Raw genomic sequence first — 14,654 nt, forward strand, 5'->3', positions numbered from 1 at the left:
TAGTGCCTCCACCACTTGGCTCATCATTTTTGTCAAAAAAAGATGTCTTTGGATTGGAAGCTCCATTGGAACATTCCATTGCAATCAAGGATGGGGAAAGGAGGAGAAGAAAAAGCATTATTTAACTATTTTCTGTACAAGTAGAAAGCAATTCTGCTCAGACTAGATGCTTTTAAAAATACTGAAAGTTATTTCTGAGTCCATGTCTGTTAGGTTGTTAACCTGCTCTCTGTATGAGAACAGAATCGCTCTTGTCATAAATATAAAGGGAAGGGTAACCACCTTTCTGTATACAGTGCTATAAAATCCCTCCTGGCCAGAGGCAAAATCCTTTCACCTGTAAAGGGTTAAGAAGCTCAGCTAACCTGGCTGGCACCTGACCCAAAGGACCAATAAGGGGACAAGATACTTTCAAATCTTGGGAGGGGGTGGGGGGGAGACTTTTGTTTGTGCTCTTTGTTTACGTAGTTGTTCTCTCTTGGGACTGAGAGAGGCCAGACAGAAATCCATCTTCTCCAACCCATCCTAATCCAAGTCTCTAATATTGTAGCCAGTATAGGTAAACCAGGCAAGGCGGATTAGTTTATCTTTTGTTTTATGTGAATTTTCCCTGTGTTAAGAGGGAGGTTTATTCCTGTTTTCTGTAACTTCTAGGTTTTGCCCAGAGGGGGATCCTCTGTGTTTTGAATCTTAATACCCTGTAAAGTATTTTCCATCCTGATTTTACAGAGATGATTTTTACCTTTCTTTTTTTTAATAAAATCCTTCTTTTAAGAACCTGACTGATTTTTCCATTGTTCCAAGATCCAGGGGTTTGGGTCTTTGATGATTTTGTAACCAATTGGTTAGGATATTATTCTCAAGCCTCCTCAGGAAAGGGGGATTGTAGGGCTTGGGGGGATATTTTGGGGGGAAGACGTCTCCAAGTGGTCTCTTTCCCTGTTCTTTGTTTAAAACGCTTGGTGGTGGCAGCATACTGTTCAAGGATAAGGCAAAGTTTGTACCTTGGGGGAGTTTTTAACCTAAGCTGGTAAGAATAAGTGTAGGGGGTCTTTCATGCAGGTCCCCACATCTTCTACCCTAGAGTTCAGAGTGGGGAAGGAACTCTGACAGCTCTTTTGTCCTTTGTCCTCATTTTCATCTCGTGAAATTCATAGCAGGTAAATTCAGTACAAATAAAAGGAATATTGGTTCACTCAGCAGATAGCCTTTTGGAAAATCACTGCTGTTGGATATTTTTACAGGTCTTGCTAAATTTATGATTAATAATGACAGTTGCAGTTATGCATGCTACGGTACAGGTAATCAGATCTCAAGCTTCAGGGAGGAAACTGATTGCCACAGGGCTTAAAAGTTATACATTAAGCCCACTTGTTTCAATTTGCAAAGAAAATTACTGGTGGATTATTTTTGTGCCTTTGCAGAACTCCCAGTTTTGCTTTGAGTTTCAGGTTTATGCGGACCTAAAAACGCAAAGCAAAACTCCATCAATCCAAACTAAGTCTGTTAAGTTTCAATGAGACTTATAAAGTTCACTAGCATAGCAGTCCTCTGAGGTGAAACTTTAATTTATTTTCATTGCGATTATAAATAATTTTCAGACGAATAAAATTCAGACTTAAGGTTGCCACCCTCTTTTACAGTTCCTGCATCTTCAGCTCATACTTCCCACCGCTCCAAGCCCTGAGACAGAAGATCACATTGTTTAATAGGCAGTATTTAGGCAGAATAGGGGTGAAGGAAGTAGATCAAAATAGGCGGAGGAGCTCACCAATTTTGGTGGCTGTTTTGACAGGTCTTGACATTATGTGGCAATGTGTAATTGCATCAACTTTGGTTATAGAATACAATACAGGGAACAAAATGGGGATAGCTGAAGAAATGGTTCTTGAAGGAGTTCATGTCTCCAAAGTGGCTCTCAATCAACCAAGCAGTTTGTGTGTGTGTCTGTGTTTTGGGGCTCATTTCTGCTGTTCCCCACACCATTCCTGCAAACCATCACTGGGTGTTGACCCTTGCCTTTAAACATGTACATTTAGAACATAAAGTGTCCAATGTCAGCACTAACAATATTACTTTATACAAAACCAAAGCTGGTTCTCTGCACTCTTCAATGTGAAAATAAAGGGCTCCTGTTCTCATCTCCCATTCGTGTTCAGATGTCTCAAGCTGCTCCCATTGATAGAGCCACAGCAGGAGTAGTGCAATGGTGGGAGATTTCCCAAAAACTTCTAATGCAGGGGGAGGTGGGACAAAGATAATGGAAATAAAATCATGTGACTACATAGGTAGCTGTTGAATAACCTGATGATTTAAAATTATTGGAGAGGTTTGTTTGTGGTTTTTAAAAAAAATCTATACATAATTAATGAATATAATCTCTAACCAGCCCACAAACCCAGCCTTGGGGCAGGGCCTATCTTTTTGTTCTGTGTTTGTACACCTGTGTTTGTGTTCTGGGGTCCTGGCCTCTAACAAGAATCTATAGGCACTATGGTAATACAAATAAAAGGCATCAAGGCATAAGTCATCCACTGACTGAGAGAGGATAGTGAGAAACTTCCCTTTTGGGAGATTCTTCCATATGTGTCCAAAACCACGATTTTTACACCTTCCTTTGAAGCATTTGGTGCTGGCCACTGTAACTGACAGGATACCAGACATGACAAACCACTTGTTCAATCCAGTGTGGCAATGCCTAGGTTCTTATACTCCACCCACAGTATTGTTGGGTTTAGTGGGAGTCCCATAAACCCCATGCTAAGTACCAGCTCCCCACGCAGCTTCCCCTTCATATTTTCCTGCCTCAAGAGCCTTCACTGCACCAGCCAATGAAGAGACAGCAGCAGGGGAAGAGCCCACTTTATTGTAGATAAGGGGGAGCTGAGCTCCTCTTATTTTAGCTCCCAAATGAATGAGGCATTCTCCATCAGCCTGAAGTTTCATCTCTAACTTTGAATTGCCTCACTTTGTCTGTTACATCAGTCTCTTTACTTATGAAATTTAATTTCTGTTGCTTTTTAATAATGGTTACAAAATATGGCTGGGTTCTTTTTTCATTGACAATCTATGTGGTCAGAAGCCCCTTGAAGTCTGTGATGAAGCGGAGAAACTGCCCACCAGCATGGCAGGGGTTAAATAGAGCCTTTGGGCCCAGCTACCTCATCCCCTTATACTTGCAGAGAATGCTAGGCCTGGAAGGAGGAGAAAAGGAGAGAGCCTGGATCAGTTGAGGGTTGACTGGCGAAGAGGCAGGAGCTAGCTACTGCCCTACCTAAAAGGAAGAATCACTAGCCTGCCAGCTTAGTTAGCTACCAGGGAAGAACCACTATCTCCCTGATTGAGGGAGACTGTGGAGGAGACCTAGGAGCCTCCAGCAACTGAGGTAACTGGGTGACTGAAGCCCAGAGACATTGTGGGGTTCAGCCTCACCAAACTTATGGCTACCCTGCCTGAAGGCAGAGCACTGCCCAAGATCCATGAGGAGGTGCTGCAGGAAGCAAGGCACCCTGGCAAACTGGACTATCGGGGCCTGGCCCCAAACTGAAGGAACAGTGGTAGGAAGTAGCCCAGGACAGTGGATTTCAACTCCCTGCTGGGAGGGCCCCCTGTTGACTTAACACAGGGCCCTGGGCTGGGCTCCGGTGGACAAGGAGATCTGGCCCCCTATCCCACCACCTAAAAGACTGAAGCACCTCAACTAGGGAAACATGGGGCCAGAAGTCAGGCAAGACAACCACTAGCCGGCCCAGCCCTCCAAGCACCCAGTTACAAAGCCAATTGTGATGCCAAAGGGTAGTTAGGATCTTGGCAATTCGTGAGACAATACAATTGACAGTGTAAGAGCTCCTCTGCTTCATCGCTGCTCTTGGACATTAAGAATGCAATTGTTTTGGCCACAACAAATATCTGTTCAAAAGTGGGGGGGAAACTTGGGAAAAGGAGACATGCGAGAAGTCATGGTGTGGAAGGAGAGCCTGCTTGTGTCTAACACCCTGAAGAAATTGTTCAAGAGCAAATCACTTTGTGTAAAAATTGCCCCATAATCTTGCAAGGGTCAGTGTCATCACCCTGAACTATCTGCCATGTTAGCATTAGTTATGCAAATAAATTGACACATAACACTTTCAAAAAATATTTATATGATGCATCTAATACTTGTTTGCTTATGCCAGCTTTTCCTCCCAAACCCCTTTCACCTCCTCCTATCCAATATCTCCATCAATGATCTGGAAGAAAGGAGGAAATTAGTGGAACTGGCAGGTAATACTAACTTGGAAGATGTTCAGAGTGCTCTAATTATGACCTCTTATAACAAAACAGCTGACCACATTCAAATCCATTTCAGATTTGAACATGGAAATGAAGCCAGCTGAATTCTGGGCAAAACTTTTTAGAATCTGGAGAACCTTGAATCAAAAGTTTCAAGGTGACATTTTTTTTGTTGTCTCAGGCCAGGCAGACATTTTTCCATGATTGAATTGTTTAGTGATGAAACTTGTGATAACTGATCACATGTAGGTCTCTTGAGTTGAACCAAACCTTTTAACAGATTTCAGAGTAGCAGCCGTGTTAGTCTGTATTCGCAAAAAGAAAAGGAGTACTTGTGGCACCTTAGAGACTGACCAATTTATAACCAATTAGGTTTTCTTTCCCCCCTCCTCGCTCTCCTGCTGGTAATAGCTCGTCTTAAGTGATCACTCTCCTTACAGTGTGTATGATAACACCCATTTTTTCATGTTCTGTGTGTATATAAATCTCCTCACTGTATTTTCCACTGAATGCATCCGATGAAGTGAGCTGTAGCTCACGAAAGCTTATGCTCAAATAAATTGGTTAGTCTCTAAGGTGCAACAAGTACTCCTTTTCTTTAAACCTTTTAAGTCCCCATGAAACCTCCGATTCATACTCAATGCAGAGAGCTTAATGACACGTGTTGGTTTCATTCTGAACGTCACCTTTTTTATTTTCTGGATTTCAAAGAACGAAAACTAAAATGTGAATATCCACAGGCGCTTATAATTTTTACTCAGAGAACCTCACAATGAGAAAGATGTGAACAAACTGGTAGGAATTCAAAGAACAACACTAACAATTATTCTTAATTCCTGCAATGCCCAGGGGTCCGATCCGTGGAGCCTTACTGTGCTAGGAGCCATACAAACATGGAGTAAGACAGCCCCGCTCACAAAATTCTGCAGTCCAGTAAAAGACGAAACTTGGCAAACAATCAGGAGGAAAAGGAGAGATCGGTCATGGATAACAATGGTAAGAAAAATATATGTGCATAGACTAGCTATGTGCACAAGCAGATGTTGAGTCAATTAATTTAAGATATATAGGATATAAATAAAGTCCTTACTGGCCATCTATCCAAAATTATAAAAGGCCTATATGATTTGATTGATGCTGAGATGTTAAAGGATCTGAAAATGTTTAACACAGCTAAACGACAAGTAATTGAAGGATCCAGCCCAAGAAGAATTCTATAGAGTGATCTATAGAAAGAATGAAATTCTGTTAAGCAAAGAAAATATCACAAAATATATATTTGATTGTGGAATAATCTCCCAAGCAAAGTACACAGAGTCCCATTTCTCGTGTTATTTAAAACCGGACTGGGCAAACAATGTAGAGAATAAGCTTGCAACAAAAATGATTAGGGGGCTGGAACACATGAGTTATGAGGAGAGGCTGAGGGAGCTGGGATTGTTTAGCCTGCAGAAGAGAAGAATGAGGGGGGATTTGATAGCTGCTTTCAACAACCTGAAAGGGGGTTCCAAAGAGGATGGATCTAGACCATTCTCATTGGTACCAGATGTCATAACAAGGAGTAATGGTCTCAAGTTACAGTGGGGGAGGTTTAGGTTGGATGTTAGGAAAATCTTTTTCACTAGGAGGGTGGTGAAGCACTGGAATGGGTTACCTAGGGAGGTGGTGGAATATCCTTCCTTAGAGGTTTTTAAGGTCAGGCTTGACAAAGCCCTGGCTGGGATGATTTAGTTGGGGATTGATCCTGCTTTGAACAGGGGGTTGGACTAGATGACCTCCTGAGGTCCCTTCCAACCCTGATATTCTATGATTCTATGATTAGTAGCAGGGAGGACTACGGTGACCTAACAGGTCTTTTCTGTCATTGTACATTTCTTTTATTCCTTTTGAATTGTTTCATTCCCACTACATCAAGCCTTCCTGTGGGACAGAAGAATCTAACAGTTTGCAACAGTGGTCCTAGATAGGGTGACCAGACATCCCGTTTTTAAGGGACAGTCCTGTATTTAAGCCTTCTTCCAGGTGTCCAGCTGTTTTGTTAAATAGGGGCAAATTGTCCCATATTTTCTGGGATCACAGCACAGAACCCGCAGCGGGGAGCAGCAAGCTGCTGTGCTCCCTCCGCCCCCCCCCCTTTGCTTACCCCAGTGTGCGCCCGCATTGGAGTCAACTTTGCTGCCACCCCCAGCGGCAGCAGCGCTGGGGAAAGAGCACGCCCGGGAGAAGCACGGGCTCCATCGCTCCCACGGCTGCTCCTGCCCCGCTGCCTGGCCGGGACGCACCCGCACTGCGCCGCTGTCAGCTCCTGCCTTGCAAGGTTGAGTAGCTGGGGCGGGGCATGGTGTGCCCCCCCATTCCTCCATGCACCTGCTGTGCCCGCTGCCCGGCGCTTGGGGCAGGCCACGGGGGTGGGTGGGTCCCTGCTCAGCTGTGGCTGGAGGATCCCTGTTACCCCAGCCTGAGGGGCTCCGCTGGCTCCCTGGCTGGGCGGGCATGCAGTGGGGGGCTTGGATCACCAGCCCTGCGGGTGGGCGGCGAGGGAGCTTGGAAGACCCCCGTGGAGAAAGGGGGGCTCGGACCAGCCCCGCGGCCAGGAGGGAAGCGGGAGCTCGGACCAGCCCTGCCCCCGGGTGGGAGGGGGACTGCGGGGGGTTCAGAGGCGGGCAGTGGTGAGGGGAGGGGGGTTCGGTGGACCAGCCGTGCACACGGGCAGGCAAGGGGGTCACGGGTGCCAGTGCGGGGGAGGACCTCAGGCTGGCCCCGTATGGCGGGAGGCAGGAAGGGCTGGGGTCGGCCCAAGCGCAGGGGGGCCGAGGGTGGCCTCCGGCAGCCCTGCGCATGGAGAAGCTGGGGGACCTTAGGGAAGGCTTGGGAGGCCCCGCGCGGGGGGGAGGGAGGGGAGGAGGGAGGGTGTGGGCCAGCCCTGGGGTGTCCTGTTTTCCATTTGAGAAAATATGGTCACCCTAGTCATAGAGGAATGAGCCAATGGGGAAGCCTGTGTTAGATGCATCTCACTAGCTACCTCAAGGCAAATATCAAATACTTGATAAGAAACCTTATTGACAATTGTAGCCCGCAAAAGCTCATGCTCAAATAAATTGGTTAGTCTCTAAGGTGCCACAAGTACTCCTTTTCTTTTTATTGACAGTTGAGCTACTGACCCAAAAAACATGAATTCTTTGGTTTCCAGGGTATTTTGCCTTCAATTCCCAACCCTGTGTAAAGATATTATTATACATTGTATTATATAGTTGAAATGGAAGCCAGTGACAGGAAAAAATGAAGAAAGCTAATTGTTTCCATAATTCCTTACTATTTTTAAAGAAATCAATTCAGTGAAATATCAGACAGTCCTATAATGAAAACCCCCCATCATTTTTAGAAAGTTGAAAAATGGCCTGTGGTTCTCTTAGTACTAAATTTTATTTTTTTAATAACAGAGATTATTTAAACATTAAAAAGTACATTTTTGTAGAATCTCTTCACTTAATTTTGGCAACAATTTTTTTAAAAGTATTAGACGTTTATATAAACAATGACTAAACTGTAAGCTCTTTGACAGCCTTTTGAGTATTTATGTACAATACTACATTTTAAAAAATACACAAATGAATCAGTACACCTTAGATTATGTCCAACTACATGTGGCCTGGCAGTAGTGGCCAGTCTAATGCTTCCTAGTATTGCTTGGTACCTTGTCTCATTTTGTGACTGATTCACTTTGACCTTCTACTTTCTTCAAAATTGGCCTGAATTGATTGTTTGCTCATTTGTTTGTTTACTTAAAGCCAAGAAGGAAAAAGGAATATAATTAACAGGAAATCTTAGCAGACACTCTTCTGCATTTGCATATAGTTTCTTTTTTCCAAAGATATTCCCTGTGAGTCCAGTTTTAGAGCTGGGTATTGGATAAAAACTACACTGGCAGCATTGGTTGATGACCATAAACTATGTGCCCAAGTTGATTCTTTGAGATATGTTAGCTGCCGGTGATTCTCCAGCCTATAAAGTGTTGCTAAAACTCATTCAGCCCTCAAACCTGGTACACTGAAGTAAATATTAGTTTTGCAATAGATTTCAGTGAGAGCAGCATCAAGCCATCAGTTTCTATGAGTAGACTGAATCACTGTGAAGTACTCCATTTTGGTGACCCAGCTATGCTAGGCTGTGCTAACTGTGAGGTGAGGCAGAGGCTAACCAAGACAAAAGGGATCATTTCAAATTTTTAGAACTTAATAAGGGAGAACTCCAAAATTGACCCAGGAGTATAAATTATATAGAACGTTACTAAAGACTTACTACTTATAATAATAATCTCTAGGTTACCAACTCATTAACCTTTGTCAGCTTGTACATGCTGTGCAGTTAGGACCAAACACATTGTAATTAACAAGAACAAAAGAGATTACTTAACAATACACTGTGTCATTTTAGAGAAGAATAAACTTTTCCTCTCCTTGGCTGTAAGTCCAGCTCCACTCTTGCTGTTCTGTTCTTTGCTTCTGTTTGGCCTGACGTGCTCATTACATTTGATGTTCCTGTGGCTGTACCTCTTTTCACTGAGTTTATCCACAAGTGGGGTTTCTTCACCTAGTGGGCCCTCGTTTGTCCACAAGACACCTTTGAACTGTATTCTGTTCACAGTCATTCTCTCTGTTCATGTACTTTAGGTCCCTGGTGGGTAGGCTTCCCCTTTACCATTTTCAGGATCTGATTTAATCAAACAGCTTTTTGACCAATTACCTTCTTCACCAGAAGTGTCCCTTGGGTATGGCGAATCAGGGCGACTGCTCTGAGCCCCGTGCTCTGGGGGACCTCACACTTCAGTGTGCATGTGTCATGCGGGAGGGGGCGCTAGGCTGAGCCAGGGGGTGGGGTTAGGGTTGGGGGTGCTAAACAAGCCCAGGGAGTGGGGTTAGGGGTGTCTGGGGGGCCAGGCCAACCCAGGGGGTGAGGTTAAGGGTTTGGGGGCCAGGCCGGCCTGGGGGTTAGTGCACCTGGGAAGTGAAGTCTTTATCTTTTCATAGTGATATTCAATTGCAGAATTGCAATGCTGACATCAAATGTGGGCATGGAACCGGAAGCCAGGGTGGGGACCTTTGAATGGGTGCGACCTTTTGCATCCAGTTTAGTTCGAAAGCATTGGTTTAATTAATGCAAAGGACCAAAGCTCTTGTTATATGAAGTAGCATACAGTGGCTAGCACTAGCAGGGACAGAGACAAATAGAAAAATATAGTTCGGGTGTGGAAAAAAGGCAGAAAAAAAAGAAGAGAGAAGAAATGGATAAGGCACTGAAAGATTTGCTGGAAAAGTTTATGGTTTCTAAAAGTGTTCTGGCTAGTGAGGAAAATGCTGAATTAATGGCTGCAAGCGATTATACCAAGGCTGAGGAAGAGGATAATAGTGCAAAATGTGCACAGGCTGTTGAAATAGAAAAATCTGCCAATGCTGTTTTTGCTGAAGAAGATATGTATGATCCAGCAAATTGGCCAGATTTACTTGACAACAAGACAATAGACATTTTAGTGGAGAGAGGGCCTGTGAAAATAACTGGGTAATGACTATGTTTTTCCAAAGAATGATGACAATCGACGCTTTTCAGAAGACATACGGAATTTACCAAATGGAGAAAGGGTTGAAAGAAATTGGCTGGTATACTCAAAGAAAGCTGATGCAGCTTTTTGTTTCTGTTGCAAAAACAGCATGCAAATTAGTAAAGGAAGGCTGCAATGACTGGAAACGTCTCAATGTTAGATTGTAATCTCACAAATTATCCAATGAGTCATATTGTAAACTCAACAAAATGGATTGAAATTCAGAGAAGATTGTCCGCAATGAAGACAATAGATGAGTACATATTGCAAGAAATAAGCAAGGAGAAGAAACATTGGCAATATTGTAAACTCAACAAAATGGATTGAAATTCAGAGAAGATTGTCCGCAATGAAGACAATAGATGAGTACATATTGCAAGAAATAAACAAGGAGAAGAAACATTGGCAATCAGTGTTGACATGTGTTATAGCAATTGTGCAGTACCTAGCTGAACATAACTTAGCATTTTGTGGAACAAATGCAAGGTTTTATGAACATAATAATGGTAACTTTCTGGGAATAATTGAAATGATAGCTAAATTCAATCCTACGATGCAAGAACATGTCTGATGCATCAAAACCGAAGAAATCCATGACCATTATCTTGGGCCCGTAGTCAAAATGAGCTAATCTCGATGATGGCGTTGCAGGTGAAGAAAAAAATTATTGAAAAGGTGAAGACTGCAAAATACTTTGCAGTTATTCTTAACTGTACCCCTCATCTGAGTCAGCAAGAGCAGATGTCCCTTGTGCTTTGTTATGTTGATGTAACTTTTGAAGAAGTGATAGTAAGGGAGAATTTTATTGACTTTCTTCTGGTTCAAGACAAAAGTGGACAAGGACTGTTAGATTCTCTCATAGCTGCGCTGGATGGACTTGGCCTCCATATTAGTGATTGTAGGGATCAGGGATACAACAATGGGACAAATATGAAGGGCCAGAAACAAGGCTTACAGGCGTGCATCCTTCAACTCAACCGCCAAGCCTTTTTCACTCCAGGTGGCTACCACAAATTAAATCTGGTATTGGGAGATATGACGAAATGTAGTTCAAAAGCCATGACATTTTCTGGAGTTGTACAGTGAATTTACAATATATTTGCAGCTTCAACTAACAGATGGCAAATACTGAGACTGCATGCTCCCTCTCTAATGCCAAAAATGTTGTCAGACACTAGGTGGGAGTGTCAAGTAGAGAGTGTAAAAGCAATTTGCTATCAGACAAATGATATCAGGAACACCTTTCTTCAAGTTGCTGAAGAATGCAATGACTCAAAATTTAAAAGTGAGGCTGAGTCCTTGGTCAACTATGAACTTGAAAATTTTGAATTTCCGTTTGCAATGGTTGTGTGGTATGACATCATGTTCGCCATAAACACTGTGAGCAAGACACTTCAATCCAGGGAAATGCAGCTTGATGTGGCTATTGCACACATCAAAGGACTAATTGTCTTTCTGCAGAAATACAGGAACACTGGATTTACCTCAGGCAAGAACACAGTAACACAAATAGCATCTGAAATGGACATTGAAACTAAATTCAAAGAACAACGTGTGAAAAGAAAGAGAGGTGAGGAGGAGCTGGAGAATGCCCAAAAAAGTATTTGAAACCAATTACTTTCTGGTCATCATGGATCAGGCTTTCCTGTCACTGATCACATGACTGGAACAAATGCAAGGGTACTCCAGTAATTTTGGTTTCCTGTATGATGTGAAGAAACTCAAAGAAATGACAGAAGATGACATGAGAAAGCGATTTGGGCACTGCATTGTCTGTCGGAGAACTTCACGATATCAACAGTGCAGACCTTTTTTCGACGCTTCGGGTGGTACGAGAATTTATCCCTGAAGGAACAAGTACTGCACTTCAAACCCTTCAGTTTCTTAAATCACTTGACGGTGCCTTCCCAAACACAGCAATAGCATACAGGATTTTGCTGACAATCCCAGTCACAGTGGCTAAAGGAGAGTGAAGTTTTATCAAATTAAAATGATTTTAAGAACTACCTAAGGAAACTGTCTCAAGAGAGGCTGGGTGGACTTGCCATTCTGCCCATTCAGAAGGAAGTAGCATCAAACCTGGATTACCACAATCTGATAGCAGAGTTTGCTGCAAGGAACTCCAGGAAGGTGGATTTCAGAATGTAAGTGGCACGACACTGATCATGATCGGTGAGGTTTTTTTTAATTATTTGAACTTCATTATAATTATACATAAGAACTACAATATAATATAATTATATTACAATTAGACAGCTGTATGCTATCAATATTTAACCTGCAGCTGCCCTTGAAGTTCACTGTAACCAGATTTCACCTGTATAAAAAATGTTAAGGGGGCCCATACAGGCTGATTTGTCCCATGCCTTGCATCCCCCTAGGGACAGCCCTGCCAATTATATTTCCTTTGGTTTTTTCCCCCTTGATACTCTCTCTCTCTGGTAAGTCTGTACATTTTATTTCCCTCCTCTAATAGTACCAGCTCACATACCCTTGTCTATTTTTTTATGCTTCTCCTGATCTGAAACCTTTCCTGTTTTCCTTCTTTCTTCCTTCTTACTTCCCAGTCCTCTACTTTTATTCTCCTGTACTTTTATTTTATCATATCACCTCCTACTCAGGCTCCCGTTCATCCGCTAGCTCAGCATCTCAATTCTTCTCCTTCTCTAATAGCTTTTTCCAGCTACCCCTTTAGGTGGATTCCAAGCCCATCTCCTAAGCTTGAGCTGCCCTCTCATTGGCTGTTTGTCTCCCCAGGAAAGCATTCTGTGTTGCTGCATCACAGCTGCAGCAGGTGGTAGTGCCAGGGTAAGGGTTACTACACCAGTATTATGTGTTTGAAGGACCACAGATAATTATGGATGATTGTTCATTGTCCCTGGGGGCTCTATCCTGCATGGTGCCACTGGCTTCCATTCTATCTCGATATGTATATTAAACCATTAGGAGTGTTACTAAGGAGATACTGGTGGCTTTGCCATCGTAATGCTGATAATTCCCACTTCCATTTCATTGGACAATGGTGCTGGGTTTAGTGTGTGGTTGCTGTTGGTGGCCTGCGATATACAGGAGATCAGACAACACAACCTGGTGGTCCCTTCTGGCATTAAACTCTATGACAACGTGGTGGAATAGCGCACCCAGTGCCTTCTGGACAAACTGCAACATTTAACTCTTTTCACAGGCATTTAGGGAGGAAGGTATCTGAAGGGATGAGAGGTAAGATTAAACAGACGTATGACCCAATGCTTTGGACACAGTTGGATGAGATACAGTATTACTATAGGTTATGGCCTGCTGGGAGTCCTTTTTGTGAATGCACAGAGGAGAGGGATTGTGCAATAAGTTGGTGCATCCAGAGCAAAGATTTGTCATAATCACAGTCCCTTCATGTACTCCAAAGAGAACAGGACTGAGGAACATGCCTAGCACACTGGGAAGAGTATGCTGAACTTCCTGAAAGAGTGTAACAGTAGCATCCTCTCCTTGTTTGCCACAAAAATCCTCTCTCAGAGCTCCACCCAAGGCAGCATTCCTCTCACAATTTCCCCTAATGCAGTGAGGATTCCCATCACCCTTAGCGTAGCGCTGGGCCTCAATGGCAGGGCTGATCCTTTAACTATTGTATAGAAAACTGCATATAGACCTGTGGTTAATTCTGGAAGTATCTGTGTTTCATGTGTTGGTCCAGAAATCTTTGGCAGACAGTTTTGTGTTTTTCTGATCAACAGTTAACAGTGGGATCAAAGAGAGCAATAGCAGAAACAAGAAACTGGAGACAATAGAAAGGTGGGGGGTTGACACAGGAAAAGATCTCACGTTTTTACAATAGGTTGCTTGCATTCATAAGATTTCCCGTACTCAAACTCTATGCTTCCCCTTTAAATAGGTGCATTATCACTATCACTTAATATTTACAATAAGGTAGCATCCAAAGGCCCCAGTCAGGATCAGACCCCCACTGGCACCGGTGCTATGTGAAGATATAGGAAGGCATAATCCCTGCCTTGAAGATCTTAGAAATAATATCCTTCTTTTGTAACTTCAAACAGAAAAGTGTTTATTTGCACTGCTATAAGTGCTCAACTAGCAGTACCCAATCCCAAACTACTATTTCTAAAGGATTTGTACTGACATTTTAATATTCCTAATGTTTATCGATCCAAATGAACAGGAACTTTTAACAAGTAATGACGCTTTCAATTACATTCTTGTTGGTAAAGTCCACATACTGGTGTCATGATACAAGCATGTAACAAAGAAAATGGCTGTTGGACAGACAAGTTATTCCACTGCTGAAGTTTGGCCTAAAGCACTGTAAACAAACCAACATTCTCTTCAGGGGCAGCATGATGGGGTGTACGAGACATTCATAGTTCCTGCTGGATGTCTCACTGCTCTGCTACACCCCAATCCAGGAAGCAGCCAGGTAGGTTCTCCAGGCCTGCCTAGAGAGGCCTCAGTGGGGCAACCATCTTGGCAGCCAGCTAGATAGACCTGGTCCTCCAAGGGCTAGTGACAGCCAATCAGGGACCAGCAGGCTCAGCTAAAAGGAGCTGCAGGGCCTTAGCACCTCAATTCTTGGCTGGGGCTGGAGACAGAGATGAACCTGAGGCTGCTGGCCCTGAGATGGGGCTGGTAGGAAGAAGCCCAGGGAAATAGGAGTGAAGGATGGAAGGTGAGCAGGTCCCTGGGCTAGAACCTGGAATAGTGGGTGAGCCTGGGTTCCCCTACAGCTACAGGCAAAATGGTGTAAAGCCCAAGAAGGGGACAGGTCTTATTTGGG

The sequence above is a fragment of the Lepidochelys kempii genome, chromosome 2 (genome assembly GCF_965140285.1).
Source record: "Lepidochelys kempii isolate rLepKem1 chromosome 2, rLepKem1.hap1, whole genome shotgun sequence".
Taxonomy (NCBI): Eukaryota; Metazoa; Chordata; order Testudines; family Cheloniidae; genus Lepidochelys; species Lepidochelys kempii.